Below are 14,248 nucleotides of genomic sequence, written 5' to 3' on the forward strand. Positions count from 1 at the left end.
GAAATATGCATTGGTTGAAGGCGTTATGGAGCTTTAAGAAAAATACACAGATAGAAAAACAAAGAAGCAGCAGGGCTCTTTAATTCGCTCTTATCTGCCCCCGCTTGCAGCAACATAGCAATGTAATCATTCTAATTAGAGAGATGACGGTTAATATCTTTGCAATCATAAACACGAAAGGAACAGGAAGTAGTTACATCATCTCACACAATTTACGCACAGCATGGAATAGAATCGTGCACAGGCAATTTGTCATCATGAGATCAAGATATGTCATTTTAAAAGTTTTACCGTCAATAAAGTGGCATATTTAAAAGCCTATTTAAAAAAAATACAAAATAAAAATAAATAGTGGTGGTTGCATAAGTGTGCACACCCCTAGAACTAAAAATTGGTTGGAAATCAAGGCACACTTGCCACCAGGCTGCTTTCATGAAGAGCCACGGGGCAGAGGAGAGGGCAGACTTCTGCAGAAAAATCATTTTCAATACAAACACACACATGGGGAGGAAATGGTCGGCCCATTTTGTACCCCCCCCCCCCCCCCCCCCAACCCTTCCCTGGAACCAGAACAGTAGAAGCAGCACACATCGCCAATTATCACAATGCCAGTAATGTTTAACTGGAGATAACAGAGTAGCTGTCACGAAGGTGCTGAAGGCAGAAAGGCCTTGAGTCCATCCACACCAAGCAAGTGGGAGGACGTCTCCTTCACATCAGAAGCACACAAAGTCACATGACTGCACTCCAAGGCGATCAAACACTGCCAGTGTCTAAGCATCCAAGTCTGATCCTCCTGCGGTGCTTCCATTAAAAAATTAATTAAGCTTTCAAATGAGTCTCTTCAGGTTGAGCTGATGTAAGTTTCAGTGCATTCAAATTCAAGAGCCGAGTACTAAAAAAGCCTTTTGCTTACATTAAAATATTAATTACGCTTTCAAATTGCTTCTTCCGAGGTGAACTTATTTTTGATGGGTGGCTGTGCATTCAAATGTGATGACCTACATTTGAATCTTCATTCCCCCTATAAATTAAACAGTTCCCAGGTGTCTTAATAATAACTAGAATAATAATATTTTTATTCTTTCTTGCAAAGTCAAGCCATTACACAGCTGCAATAAGCAAGCGAGTCCGGGATTTCATTAAGTTGACACCCAGAAGGGCAAATTTTGCTGAAGCGTTCCTGCCGGCATTCGACTGCCTATATTTCCGCCTTGCTCAACTGTGACCGTTAGTCACGGCGGGCTGTTTGTTTTTACTCAACAAAGCAGAGCCCCTAGAGTGAAACGCAAGCAACGTCAATGAAAGAAAGTATTTCATCACGCAAAGGCAACAGCTACCTGTGTATACATGCAAAATATTTCCTTTTTGATTATAAGATTATTATCATTTATTTTGCCAAGCTAATGCTGAAATCTGTGCAAACAATGCAGCTCTGCTTATCTTTTTAGCTATGAGGCTGTTTAATTTTACACTTGACAGAATTAAAGACTCACCAATTTGTAAACTATCAAAAAAAAATTATTGTTTTTAAACTAAGCCCACTTTAATTGAAAAATGTGAGAGCTCAAACAATAACTGCACCCGAATGATGTGAGAATAAGATAGTGAAACAGAAGGCAAGAGTTGGGTAGACACTGACATGATAAATCAAAACAATCAGAAGAGGAACACGAAAAAGCTTCTATGCGCTGCTGAGTCATTCAGCCCTTTGAAGCTTCTCCAAGCTTGCCGAAAACGTCTGCACAGTCTTCACATACTCAGCTGTGTAACAACATGCGTGTGCATATGGACTTGTGCGTCTGTGTGTGTGTGTGTGTGCTAGGGCAGCTGTGCATTCCAATCAAAGAGCATTAACCCTCTCGCCCCAACGTGTGCCACCAAACCCCACCCGCTCCCGTCTTCGTCACATTATCCAGTAATACCCGCTTGCTTTCCCACCATCTGGACCAGTCACTGCTACCAGTCAGGCTATAGGCGTGTTTGTCTGGCAAAGGTTTACTGAAAGAGGAATTAGCTGGTTTGGGTCCCATCGCCTCACTTCAAAATTTAAAAAAAATATATGAATATTTTTCTATATATTTTTCTCTCTATATATATATTTTTTTCTTTTTAATATATCTATTTTTTTAATACAATTTTATGTTTATTACATTGACAGTGAAACAGTACTATGATTGATGGGAGACCACTTGGAGGTTTATTTTGTCTCCTGCTGAAAGTCAGTTGGGATTGGCTTTGGCTGACCTGTGACCCTGGACAGGATAAACTGAAAATAGATGGAGCAATGAATGTGTTGTTTTAAATAACTAAGATATTTGAAAAAAAAAATATGCACAAACTCTGTTTGTCGTAAAAAAGGCGCAACTTGATTTCCCTGCTGGAGCAAATCTAGTTCTGTTAATTTGGTAGACATTCTGGCATCTGATCATTTTAATCAAATTTAGACTACCTAAGAGCAGGTCTAAATTGCAGCGCAGGTGGTAGGAAAGCAATTTTTAGTGTATTTGAGCAAATAGTGGATTTGCATTGCTTTCATCAATGGCAAAAAAAAATCTGAATTATTATAGAAATCAATTTATTGATCATTTTAGCAATATTTTAATAGTACCCCTCGACTTTGCGGCACAGCTATTGGATCATACTGAAGACTGTGGTCTGAAGTATTTTACTTCCAATGCATATGGGAGTTTGTGAGTCCTAACAAGTTTGGTGGTGACATTGCTCACTTGAAAGCTTCAAACTAATGAGACAGTGAAACATGAACGCACCAGAGCAGTGGTTTGAAAAGTCTCCGGATAGCCACATGGTGAATTACCATTTCATCGGATGTGCTTTCAAACGAGCCCGTTCCTTCGCTGACCTCTAAGTCTCTAAGTCTGCACATAAAACCAGAGCACTTCATGTACCGTTCTCGTCTCATGGTTAATCTTCCTATGCAACCTCAAATCCCTTTCAGTCTTATTCAAAGTCATGTTCCATAAATCAATTGATCGACATATCTGTTTTGACACGTGTAGTATTAAGCAGGTTTGCGGGATTAAAACATATGTTCATCAAGAAAGGATTACTGTCCGACGTTGTCCTCTAATCTCAATACAGCCTTGACAGAATAACAACATGCTCATACTTTACCAAGTCACATGGATTGGTTTATACACAAACACACAATCTCACACAATCGGCGGAGCTGGGTCACTTGACCTACACGTCATCCAATCATAATCGTCATCACATTCATCTGCCCAATCAGAGAGCTGCGTCTAGTAACAGATTGAATTCATTCTCGAATCTGGGTGCACGATTTATGTGCTAAAATTTTAACTCACAACCTCAAATGTGGATCTGCTAACAATTAGCCACTGGCGATATTATAAGACATTTTGTTAATACCATCCAAACTGGACATTATTATCTTTGAGAATGAATAATTTATATTGAGCTCTCTAAGTAAGTTTTCATTATTAAATTGAAAGCGCTACGGAAAGCTTTACCCGGATTTTCATTCGATTCATTTATCAGAGCTATAAAACAATAAAGTTGCAAATGGCTCCATCGCAACCTGAGGGCACACAAGCACATCAACATTCCGCAATTTCAGCATCTCTCTCAAGGACGCTTTGATGATGGACTCCCATTCTCGACCACCTGGGTCACAGTTGTAAACTGTGGGCCACATTAGTCGGGACGGGGGAAAAGAATCCTGGTAACAAATCTCACAGACAACACTGTTTTTTTTAAGTGGTGCCAGCCTGGGGTCTGAAAATTGTCCTTGACTTTGCATGCACTTAGAGGGTTATTTATACTGTCTTCACTTACTCAACTGGCTAAAGGGCCAGCCGACAACTTGCATTCCTTAGCGCTCTTTAACCGATGTTTGTGAGCCTGTGTGTGTCGAGGCAACTAGCGCTTGTCAGTCAATTTATGAGCTTGTGTGGAGTAGCTACACGGTGCAGCTGCTGTCATATCAGAGATCAAACAAGATCCCCAGACGGAAGGAAGGCAAGGAAGGAAGTAGGAGGAAGGTAGGAGGTTGGGAGCACACGAGAGCTTGCTGGTGCACTTAGGAGCACTTAACAAAGATGCTTTACCAATTGTCAGTCGCTTTGAATCATTGAACTTTGGAGGATGTTTTAGTCGCATTAGACCAGGGATAAGATCTTTCAGCGGAACAGTTTGTAACCGCAACGCATTGTCAGAAGCCACAAGTGAGAAGACCCAGGACAGCTTTAGAGTGCAAGTAACAAAGAAAGGATTAGAGGGTTTGAAATGAGAGCAACCCGTGCGATCAATAGCCAAAACAAACAAGCAGAAGAATCCAATTAGCTCCATTTTATTTATTTATTTGAAATGAGGTACCTTTTGCATGCCAAACTTTTAAGCATTGCTGTTCATAAAGACAAACTTAGATTTAAAATATCTGAAAAATGTGCCTTCATTTATTTATTAATTATAGAATCAATGGATTAATTATTTTTTTGTGATCCACCAAGAGGAGGCTACTTTAGTTTTAGCTCACTAGTAGCGTGCATTTAAAATGTAAACACTATATGTAAATGTTAAGACTACTCCTTTGCCCTAAATTAAATTTGCTGCAACATCCCATTATTTTCCTGACCATTAATTTACTCTAATCTCTATGCTGCGGGTGATGCAGCCCATGTAATCCAATTGGTGCGTCATTTGCTAATTCTGCTTAGCATTGATCCAGATGGCGTGAAAAATCCCCCAAGGGCAGCGTTCGCTCAAAACACACGATATTGCTTGGATGAATTTATAGATTCATTTATTTTCCATATTACTCCCAGCTGACTTGGGTCATCCATTGTGATCTAGTTCTTAGCCAATCACAGGAGAGATAGAAAACATTCACAGGGGTGTGCAGACTTTTTATATATGGATATTTTTAATAAAGCCAAAGGGAATGAAAAGAGCAATGGAGGCAAAGTGTCAAAAAGTGTGTCAAGACAAAAGTGTGACTTCCTGGCAACTTGTGTTAAGCTAAGGATGATGAGTCAGAGGATGAGAGGGAAGCTCAAGATTTACAATAACTGTCAGACTGTGTCTTTTCTTGTCAAAATTCCGTTCAGGTTGTTCCATGCAAGGAGCAGAGTGACATCTCACAGTTGAGGCCTTTTATACAGATTTTTTTTTTTAAGTCGAGAACTGAATTTGCATCTTAATAGTTGTGATTAAAGATTTAAGGGAAAGTAGAGTCGTTTTTATTGGATTTAATAAAATGAGCCGTTGACTTCTTTGTTTTCTGTTACTTAAACACACAACAAAACACAAAAGCCTTCACTTATAAATCATTGGATCCTTATTTATATATTTAAGATTCGGTATGATCCAATTTTTCTTTTTTAATCTTCCTTACCTTGTCTGGTATTTTAACGGACAGCGAAAGAATTTGATTGTAAAAAAAAAAAAAGTGCTTTCCTTTCGTACACATGACAATAAACACTTTGAATCTTGACTCTTGTCCGAGTTTCAAAGCGACCTGTTATTGAACCCTGAGGCCTCTGGTTACAGTGTAGGCCTTTAAAGACACAATCAATCAGCTGTCAATAATAAATGAACTGTAGTTAATGGTCCATGTTAGTGTAAGAGTATATTCCTGTTTTACTGGATAATTAAATTAAAGGTTTATTGTGTGTGTAAAAACTATCCTCGGTAGAGAGGGATAATAAAATCTAGCGGGAAGCATTTGCTTTACCTTGACACGTCACTCCCCAAGATTACTTAAATCTCACTAATTGAAGTGTGTGACTGTGCATCTGAGTGCTCGGTATAGGATCTGAAAATGGATGCGAGCTTCTGGAACCTCAGCGGGGTGGATGCACGCAACTCAATAATTTCGATCCGTTATGTGTATGTGAACTGCGGGTCGGAGAAAACATTCGGATGATTTTCGGATTTTGTGCAACCAAATTGAGTTAAATCGACAAGAACAAAAATTTCGGTGTATGCATACTCGGGGGGTCAAAGGTTAGCTCTGTGTGTAGATTATTGATGAAGTAATCAGTCTCCAACTTGGGGGAGGGGTTGTTTTGTGTTGATAATTACTCTGCACCATTTTGGTCCAGAGAGAGACATTTGAAAAAGAATGACCTTGAAGGGAAATTCGTAATTAAAGCCTTCCGAAAAAATGAATTGCTAATCGCTATTGGTCGAACCACTTTGCATTCTAAAATGTTGTCAATCATATTTGTACATTTGCATGACAAGTCAACCAAAATTTAAATCAATACCGTTTTTTGAATTAAAGCCACAGATTTGTCAGCCAGCCAATATATGCTCCATTTTATGACAATATCTTCATTTTCGACTGGAACCAGGAAATCTGTTCTTTGTTCTTGCTGCCGACTGTGACGTGTTACGCAACCGGGCCTTTCCTTACATAAGTGTCATTAGTCAGCTACAAAATTCAAACAGTTCAGTGTATCAGAAAGACTGAAGTTGCTCCTAGTGGTCTAGAAATGATTATTTATTCATATTAACTTACAGGACTGTTATGGGGAAGATATCAAATGTAAGCAGGAAAGATAAGTTTAACAGAAGATATGCATATTGATGTATTTATTGGAGACCAGTGGATTAATAAAGAAATGAAATTGCTTTTGTGCAAAGTTTGAAAAGTTAGGAAGTCTCTAATTTTTTTTTCTTTTACTTTCAGTAATGACAACTAAAACCGGGCACCAAAAAGCGAAGTGTAAAGAGTCTGTAGATATTTAAATCCCAACATTAATTTGGCGACCAAAAATCAATTAATTCTCGTTGTTCAGTCAGTCAAATTATCTGACTCAGACTAACACAACTCGGTTCTGCATATTGGCTGAATGTTTAATTCATGAGGTCTACGCAATAGGCAGCCCCCTAATGAATATAAATGAAGGCCCCTTTTTACACACAAGCAAGTACACACACGTAAACACGCTCAAACATACGCTATACACTATTCAATAAGTCAAGGTATGTTCCTAAATGCATCATTGGGGCTCCTTTTTCTGTTCAATCTTGTCATCACAGTTTACATTTGTAGCAGCTTCGGGTTGATATATATTCCTTTTGGTTGCAGTAGGCCAGGGACTTTTCCGCACTATAAGGCCCACCTAAAAACCTCCAATTTTCTCAAAAGCTGCCTTTTAATCAGGTGCGCCTTATATATGGACCAATATTGAGCCACTAAAGCAGGCGTGTCCAAAGTCCGGCCCGCGGGCCAAATGTATATAGCTTATATATGGACAAAGTTTTAAAATGGGCCATTCATTGAAGGTGCGCCTTATAATCCGGCGCGCCTTATAGTGCAGAAAATACGGTAATTAAAATCCTTCACTTCTGAGATTTTCTTTTTTTAAAATCACTACTGCAACTTTTGCTTTTAAATCAACTTTATCCATATAGCAAATAAACTAAAAAAGAGTATGCTAACCGCGGCGGCTTCTTCTCTTCCACTTGATTCCTTCACCGCACTTAATCTCCACCCACCTCGCTATATCCCCAACAGGTTTGAGGTGTGAAGAGCAATTTTAATGCCAAGAATGAACCCCCGCATGGGTTGTATGAGTAACACTGCAAGACGTGACGCATCAGCTGGGCGCTATAACAGGCTTGTCTGCTTTACCTCACAAAAGATGTACGTTGCCAACAGCGGCACTGCTTGCCAAATACATGATAAACTATTTTTGCTTGTGAATGAGTTTGGCTAATAATACCAACTTCCTTGCACATCTTGTCCCAGACCTCTCCTGGCATCTGCAGCATTTTAAACATGACAAACCAGATGCACATAAACTAAACATGGATTGAATGTTGTTTTTTTTACACAACCCACCACATGTTTATTGTTGTGCAAACAAAGCTTGAAAGTGTCACTCCTGCACAGCCCATTAGGAAACATCTCATCCATTGATCATGGTGACAGAGCAACATGGCAGGAGGATGTCATATCATATCAGATGGATGGAAAATGAGTTCCGTGGCATCTGTTGGTATATTAATTTTCCACAGAACGATTATTGCTGCAGGGATGAACGCAAGAGTGCTTTACTTTTATTTAACTAGGCCGCAGGAGAGACTCTTGTAAAGACATTTGTGTGACTTCATAAGCTTGATGTTTAAAGAGCAGAAAATGAGGCTGATATCTTCTTTTCCACACACACCAGATGCAAGTTGTGATGTGTCATTCAAGCAAAGCGCCACACTCAAGGGTGAGCGTGTGATAGCGTTAAGGTGGTTTGCAAGCAACACCGTATTCCGAATGATCACATGGAAAAGAAGTCAAGAGGAAGGAAGAGAGAGAGAGAGGGGTGACTTTGTTGCCATGGCGACCAGACTGCGCTGTTTGCCAGCATAACCACGCACTTTCCGAGGAGTGGATGGTTATATTTCTATCCACAGCAGAAAGACAGTCATTGCGAGATGAATCCAAGGACGAATAAAGCCAAAGTTCAGCAAGGTCACCGCTCACATGACCCATCAGATCAAAAGGTTTTGTTCGGATAGTAAAAATCCAATCCGCTGCGTTATCCAAGAATCTTTTCAGAGCCTTGTTGTCAGTAAGCTTGCTTTGTAAAATAAATCCACACTGATCCTCTGTGAGTCATAATGATCATAACTAACTCTATTACTGTCAATGCTAAACATAACCAATGCTTACAATTTATACCATCAGTTGACAATAATTACGGAACGTGAATACAACCAGGGGCAAACTGGCCATTAGTAGCGCCAGGAGTTTTCTTAACAAGAAACAAACATCCATCTTTTTTTTTTTTTTTTCTTCTTGTCATGGTGCTCATTAGTGTCATGAGTGTGCTGGCGCCATCTTGGTTTACATTGGGTGAGAGTCGAATTACACCCTGGAAAATATCAGTGGATATATCGTGCATAGTTGGGTGACACAAATGGACCACCGGTGCAAGCAATTAATAATTAAAAATAAAAAAAAGATCAGCACAATGTGTCCCCTTCCATCATTAAAATGCTCACCATGAATCCACACAGCTTATGCATGTCTGTATTTTTTATATATTTTTTTTTGCATTGAAGAAATTATATAAAATATGTGTCCCATATTTAGAATATATTATCTTAAATTGCCATCTCTTATGTTTCCCCTAAGACTAGCTAACAGAGTGTCTAGCTAGGGACCATTTGCAGACAATGTCAATGAAGGAAATAACAGATAAGGGAGCCATCATTTCCAAATGATCTTTTCTCTAGCTTGTACTCAGTGACAAAGTTCTCGCGGAATGTTGATTTGCTTTTCTGACTATAATTACATCTGCTGACAAAAATAAATGTCATATATTAAGTTATTGACAAAGCATGACAGTAAAGTTTGGTTGAGTTTAGTTTCCAACGCCAGACGAAATAGAAATTTGATACATGGAGATGCTAATTGGCAATCATTTTTCCCATTTGTATTCATCAATCAATCTCATCCACTTCTAAAGGCGGGGAAGGACATCTTTAATGTTCTCCAACCATTCCCACAAATCAACTATTGATAATGGATCCCTTTTCTTTTCCACTTTACAAACCATTTGAGTCAAGTTACGGTAAATGCAAACTTAATCCGAAAAACATCTCGAGCACTTTTCGGTCAGCTGTGCGCTAATGGAACAGTTAATAACATCAAGGTTATGAAAATCGGCCAAATTGTAACAGGAAAGAACTCCTCACAAGGGAAGACTCTCGCTCTCCTTCTCTTTCTCATTTCAGACACTCGCTCGCTCATTTTTTTTCATCATTCTTTCTCACTATTGATTGGTGGTTCATAAAACCTCTCATATCCCGCCCCACAGGTTGCCCTGCCCAAATGTCTGCATTTATGGAAGAGAGCCTTTACTTTCGCCAAGTGGGACTTCGGGAGCTACTTTACTACGCTGACATCAGTGGTTGCCGTGTTCATAAACGGTGACCCTGTTGTCTGGGCGACAGCCATTATATTGTCACGAAAGCACTCAGGCTAATGGTAGTGGAGCCATATTAATGAATGCTGTTCCCCACCCCACCCCATTTTTTTTTTATTTTCTTAGAAATACACACAGATATGCATACTGCATTACTAATGGGCTTCCATATTAAATTGCATCTCAGACGCCAGCTTTAAATCGATGATATTTTGTTTGGCTCTTTGTGGCCACAATCGGACAATTATGCAGAGTCACAGTGGCTGCGTTTACCTGACTCATTTCATCTGTTAATTAAAGTTTTATTAGGGAATTTATTCGCCTTTTTTTTCGTACTGGGCATGCTCAGTCGTCAGACACAAACAGAGAAGATTGAAATCATCATTAGTCGAAACATGGTTTCCTCTCAGCGGGTTGAGACCAAGGACTAAGGACTTCTAAAAGGGAAATTGCGGAAAATAGAGATGCTGTGGTATCTAATGGTCACATTTTGTGGGCACGTATACATTTGTGGTATTGCAGTAGTCTAATAGAAATGGAATCATCCTATGGAGATGGGAAGGGAAGGACAATGTTTACAAAAGCAGTTTGGTGAAGAGGAATAATTATCGTCTCAGATTTTACATTTTGAATCAAACGATTATTATATCTTCGACTGATCATCGTGTATCTTAGATGGATGGACACTTGTGCGCAAATTTCGGTCTGGAATAGACCAGCCGTTCGGGAATCTCTGGAAGTTCCCAATGGCCACGATAAAATATAATTTGGTTAAAAAAAAAAAAATGATCTAACAACATAAGGACCATCACCAAGAGTCCAGGTTGACCTTAACGATGCAAATCGAAATAAGCTCTTCTCCTTCCAATCCATCTCTTCACTCTCCTTGATAGCACTTTACACCAGATGCCTTTTTAAAAAAATGGCACCTCATTTTTTTTTTTTGACCCAGCAACGTTCTCCCTCTCACCATCATCTCACATTTGAAGGACAACGGAGGTTAAAGAGATTTGTGGAAGAATTTCCTCTCTCGCAAGGGAGCATTAAAGTATATCTTCTCAAAGTACTGTACCTTCAGATATTGTGACGGTTAAAAAAATATATCCTAGATCATATTGTACTTTTATATTTAAAGCAAACATTTCTTGGAAGGGATAGAAGAGCCACATAAAAAAAATAAAACAAATGTTCCCACAGAAATATATCCTTAACCTTTGTGAACCTACCACAAAATAATAATGGTAGTGGTGTAATATCATTAAATATTCATTCCAAACATTTCTGGTAAGATGATGGAAGAAAGCCAACAAAAGTGTTTATGACGTGCAGAAACACCAACTTGATACAAAAATATTTCGATATGGAGCTCACATTAAAAAAAACAGTCAAGTCTACATAATTTGCTTGACTGGAGTGTTTTTTTATGATCTCCCCAAATATTTTGAGCAGTAGACTAAACTAAAACATTATGTTCTGGGCTGATGGGCCTCTGGGAACCCAGAGTACTCCGAGAGGAACAGAATTAGGAATTTGGTGAAAAAACATGTGATGTGGCCATTTCGATCTGGCACTCTTTTTTTTTTTTTTTAATTAAACCAACGCATGGACCAGAAATGCACCTGTCGGTCTTACATATTGCTCTCTTTAGCTAAAGCTCCTCTTGAGTTCACTTTACAAACGTGTCAAGCCAGAAGAAAGCCTTGGGAATAGCACGATTACACACTAAGGTTTGCAAATACTCCCAAGTGTGTTTACTCATTGCCTCTTCTTTGCAAGTACTACACAGTTACTGCATTCTCCCATGAGTGGTTCATCATCTGACTATATTTCTTGCATAAGGTGTCTGTATTTTCTCACCTTCTTGCTTAATGTTCATAAACATTGGACATTTCTTCAGCATGTGGATGCTTTGACCAAAATAAAATCCTATGACGCATTGTCATGCTCTTTAGTTTAAGCACCTTCTCGTGGCGTCCAGGCATGAAATCAATATGTGCTCTGTGACGTAAAAAAAAATTACCATGATGAATGCATAATGAACATGTTTCATCGGTGCACGGATTTTTGAAGGGCACGACTTCCATATTGAGTACGGCATTATCAAAAATGTTCATGGATAAATTACCCGATAAAGCTAGAGTTTTTTTTGAATGCAAAGGCTCGAAAATTTTGCATTTCAAGTATAGCATCGAGGAATGATATGACATGAGATGCTGAAAAGGAGTGATGTGTTATTTGGAGAGGGAGCGTGGGGTTGTAATGTTGGCAGTAAAGTTTGCAGGGGTGGGGAAAAACAAAATGACACACATTTGGCAAGCAAGGTGGTAGTGGAGGAGGAGGAGGACATGGTGGAATGAAAAGGAATGGGGACACACAGGGAAGAGAAGAGGAGGCAATATCTCATCAGTGGGGGGATGAGAGGATGACAAGAATGTAACCAAAAAAGGTACAGATGGGAGGCAGGGAAAGGATTAGCTGGAAGGTGCTGGAAAAGAGGGGGGATGGGAATGGGAGAGGTCAAAATGAAGCATGGGACAGGGAAGGCCATTGATCAGTCCATGGGGGAAGGATGGGAAAACAATCCACTGTCATCGATTTGATAAAGCTAAATGAAGATACATTCAAATATATATGTTTAATAAATAAATTTAAAAAATACATATATATAAATAAATAAATAAATAAATAAATAAATAAATAAATAAATAAATAAATAAATAAATAAATAGATATTTCAAAATTGAGTCGCAAATAAGTCTTATGTATCAACGGATAATCTTTGGTTATAGCGTCTGCTTGTTTACAGTGCACATGCTAGTTTAGATTTGCTAGCGCTGCTATTTTATTAAATCTGGGCAGCATTTTTTGTGACTACTCATACCGATTGTGCATGTTTGATATATTGTAAAAAATATATTTTTATATTTTTATGTCTAGGAGCCAGTCAAAAGAAGGAGTCCGGTATTTTTGTATAATTTATAAGGAATCTGAAAAAGATCACAAGGTGGATTTACGCAATGGATAGAATGCAAATCTTACCACGAAATTTTAAACAGCACAGATACATGTCGGGGGGAAAAAATGTGGAATTTCTACATGCCGTCAGATAATTTGTCATTTTAACTTTCATCCTTGTTTATTGTGACATGACAAGGTAGAACAGTGGTTTGACGAATTTCCATATATGGTCAACGTGGCCTTCTAATCTGGTATAGACTACTCGGAGATGGCGTCATCTTCTTATATGCGCCCATTTGTTTATTTTTAACTTTATTCGTGATGTAACAGAGTTGCGCCACTATGCCCATTTTCCACAAAGAGCACTTTGGTAATTCTTTTTCAGAAAATACCTTCAACACAGTCAAGTGTTACGAGTACAAATCTGCTCGTGCTCGAGTGAGTTTTCTCCGCCCAGCCTAGTCTCCCCTTCAATATATTTCATTAATACTGTATATGTGTGGCCACGTCCATTTCTTTTAAACGATCCTTTGTAAGTTGCTTGGGCAGCAGTAAAAGGTCAGCAACACACGCAGAGAGGGGACACGTAGTGCTGCATGACAGCAGGATACACTGACATGTCTGACACATCGACAGAAAAACAGAGGTGTGTGTGTGCAAACAGATATGGAAAATGATGGATTATTCATGTGACAACTTGACTTTCTGCAGTGAGACTCAAATTGCATTAAATTATCTTTATAAAGGAAGTTAATAGCTGAATGAAGTAGAAAGGCTTGAAAGAATAAAACCAATGTGGTGCAATGAAAAAAATGATTGGGTATTGAGAATATGGGTGTTGTAATTCTAAAACGGCTTTGAATATAAATCTGGGTCATGTTAAAATACTTGGTGGATGCAGTAAGAACATTTCTCGCTAGCGATGATGCAACATTATTCATGGTGAATTCATTTGGTTAATTATTTTACTGTACCTTTATGGCGTCAAAGTCATTTTCATTTCATGCCACATTGTTGTTGTCTTCCACAGAGGGCGATAATGACTGAAAAATCATATAAATGTATAATCAGCTCATCATGTTGTTTCCACAATTGCCCATGCATTTAATTGTTTCTGTATATTTAAGACTTTGCAATCAAAATCACTGGATAAGTAGAGTTTTTTTGTATTTCTTGTCCTTGCCTTGCTTTTTCAGTCAAGTGGTTCAGTCTATCACCCAATCAGCAGTGAATTTTATTGTTCAATTTATGCAAAGGGTGTGGCAGAAAAATGTTTGTAATTAAAAAAAAAAACTAATACAAATTGCAGAAATTAAGACAGATGAAGACACAACAATTGAATATGAATTAAACTAATTTAGAGATTTACTCAC

General features: G+C 38.6%; 1 protein-coding gene across 5 annotated transcripts in view; it reads right to left on the reverse strand.

Moving 5' to 3' along the window:
* The window catches only part of cacna1ha (calcium voltage-gated channel subunit alpha1 Ha), a 62,536-nt gene that overhangs the window by 47,482 nt on the left and 806 nt on the right, over nucleotides 1-14,248 (reverse strand). For 4 of the 5 annotated variants that reach the window (XR_015853448.1, XM_088358285.1, XM_088358282.1 and 1 more), the window contains one exon: nucleotides 13,850-13,918. The gene's annotated coding sequence lies outside the window, so the exon portion shown is untranslated. Of the gene's footprint in view, nucleotides 1-11,774; nucleotides 11,916-13,849; nucleotides 13,919-14,248 lie in introns of all 5 variants that reach the window. The other variant, XM_088358286.1, reaches the window with a different exon arrangement.

Source organism: Syngnathus floridae, chromosome 17, assembly GCF_059516105.1.
Source record: "Syngnathus floridae isolate MCC-2025c chromosome 17, RoL_Sflo_1.0, whole genome shotgun sequence".
Classification (NCBI taxonomy): Eukaryota; Metazoa; Chordata; class Actinopteri; order Syngnathiformes; family Syngnathidae; genus Syngnathus; species Syngnathus floridae.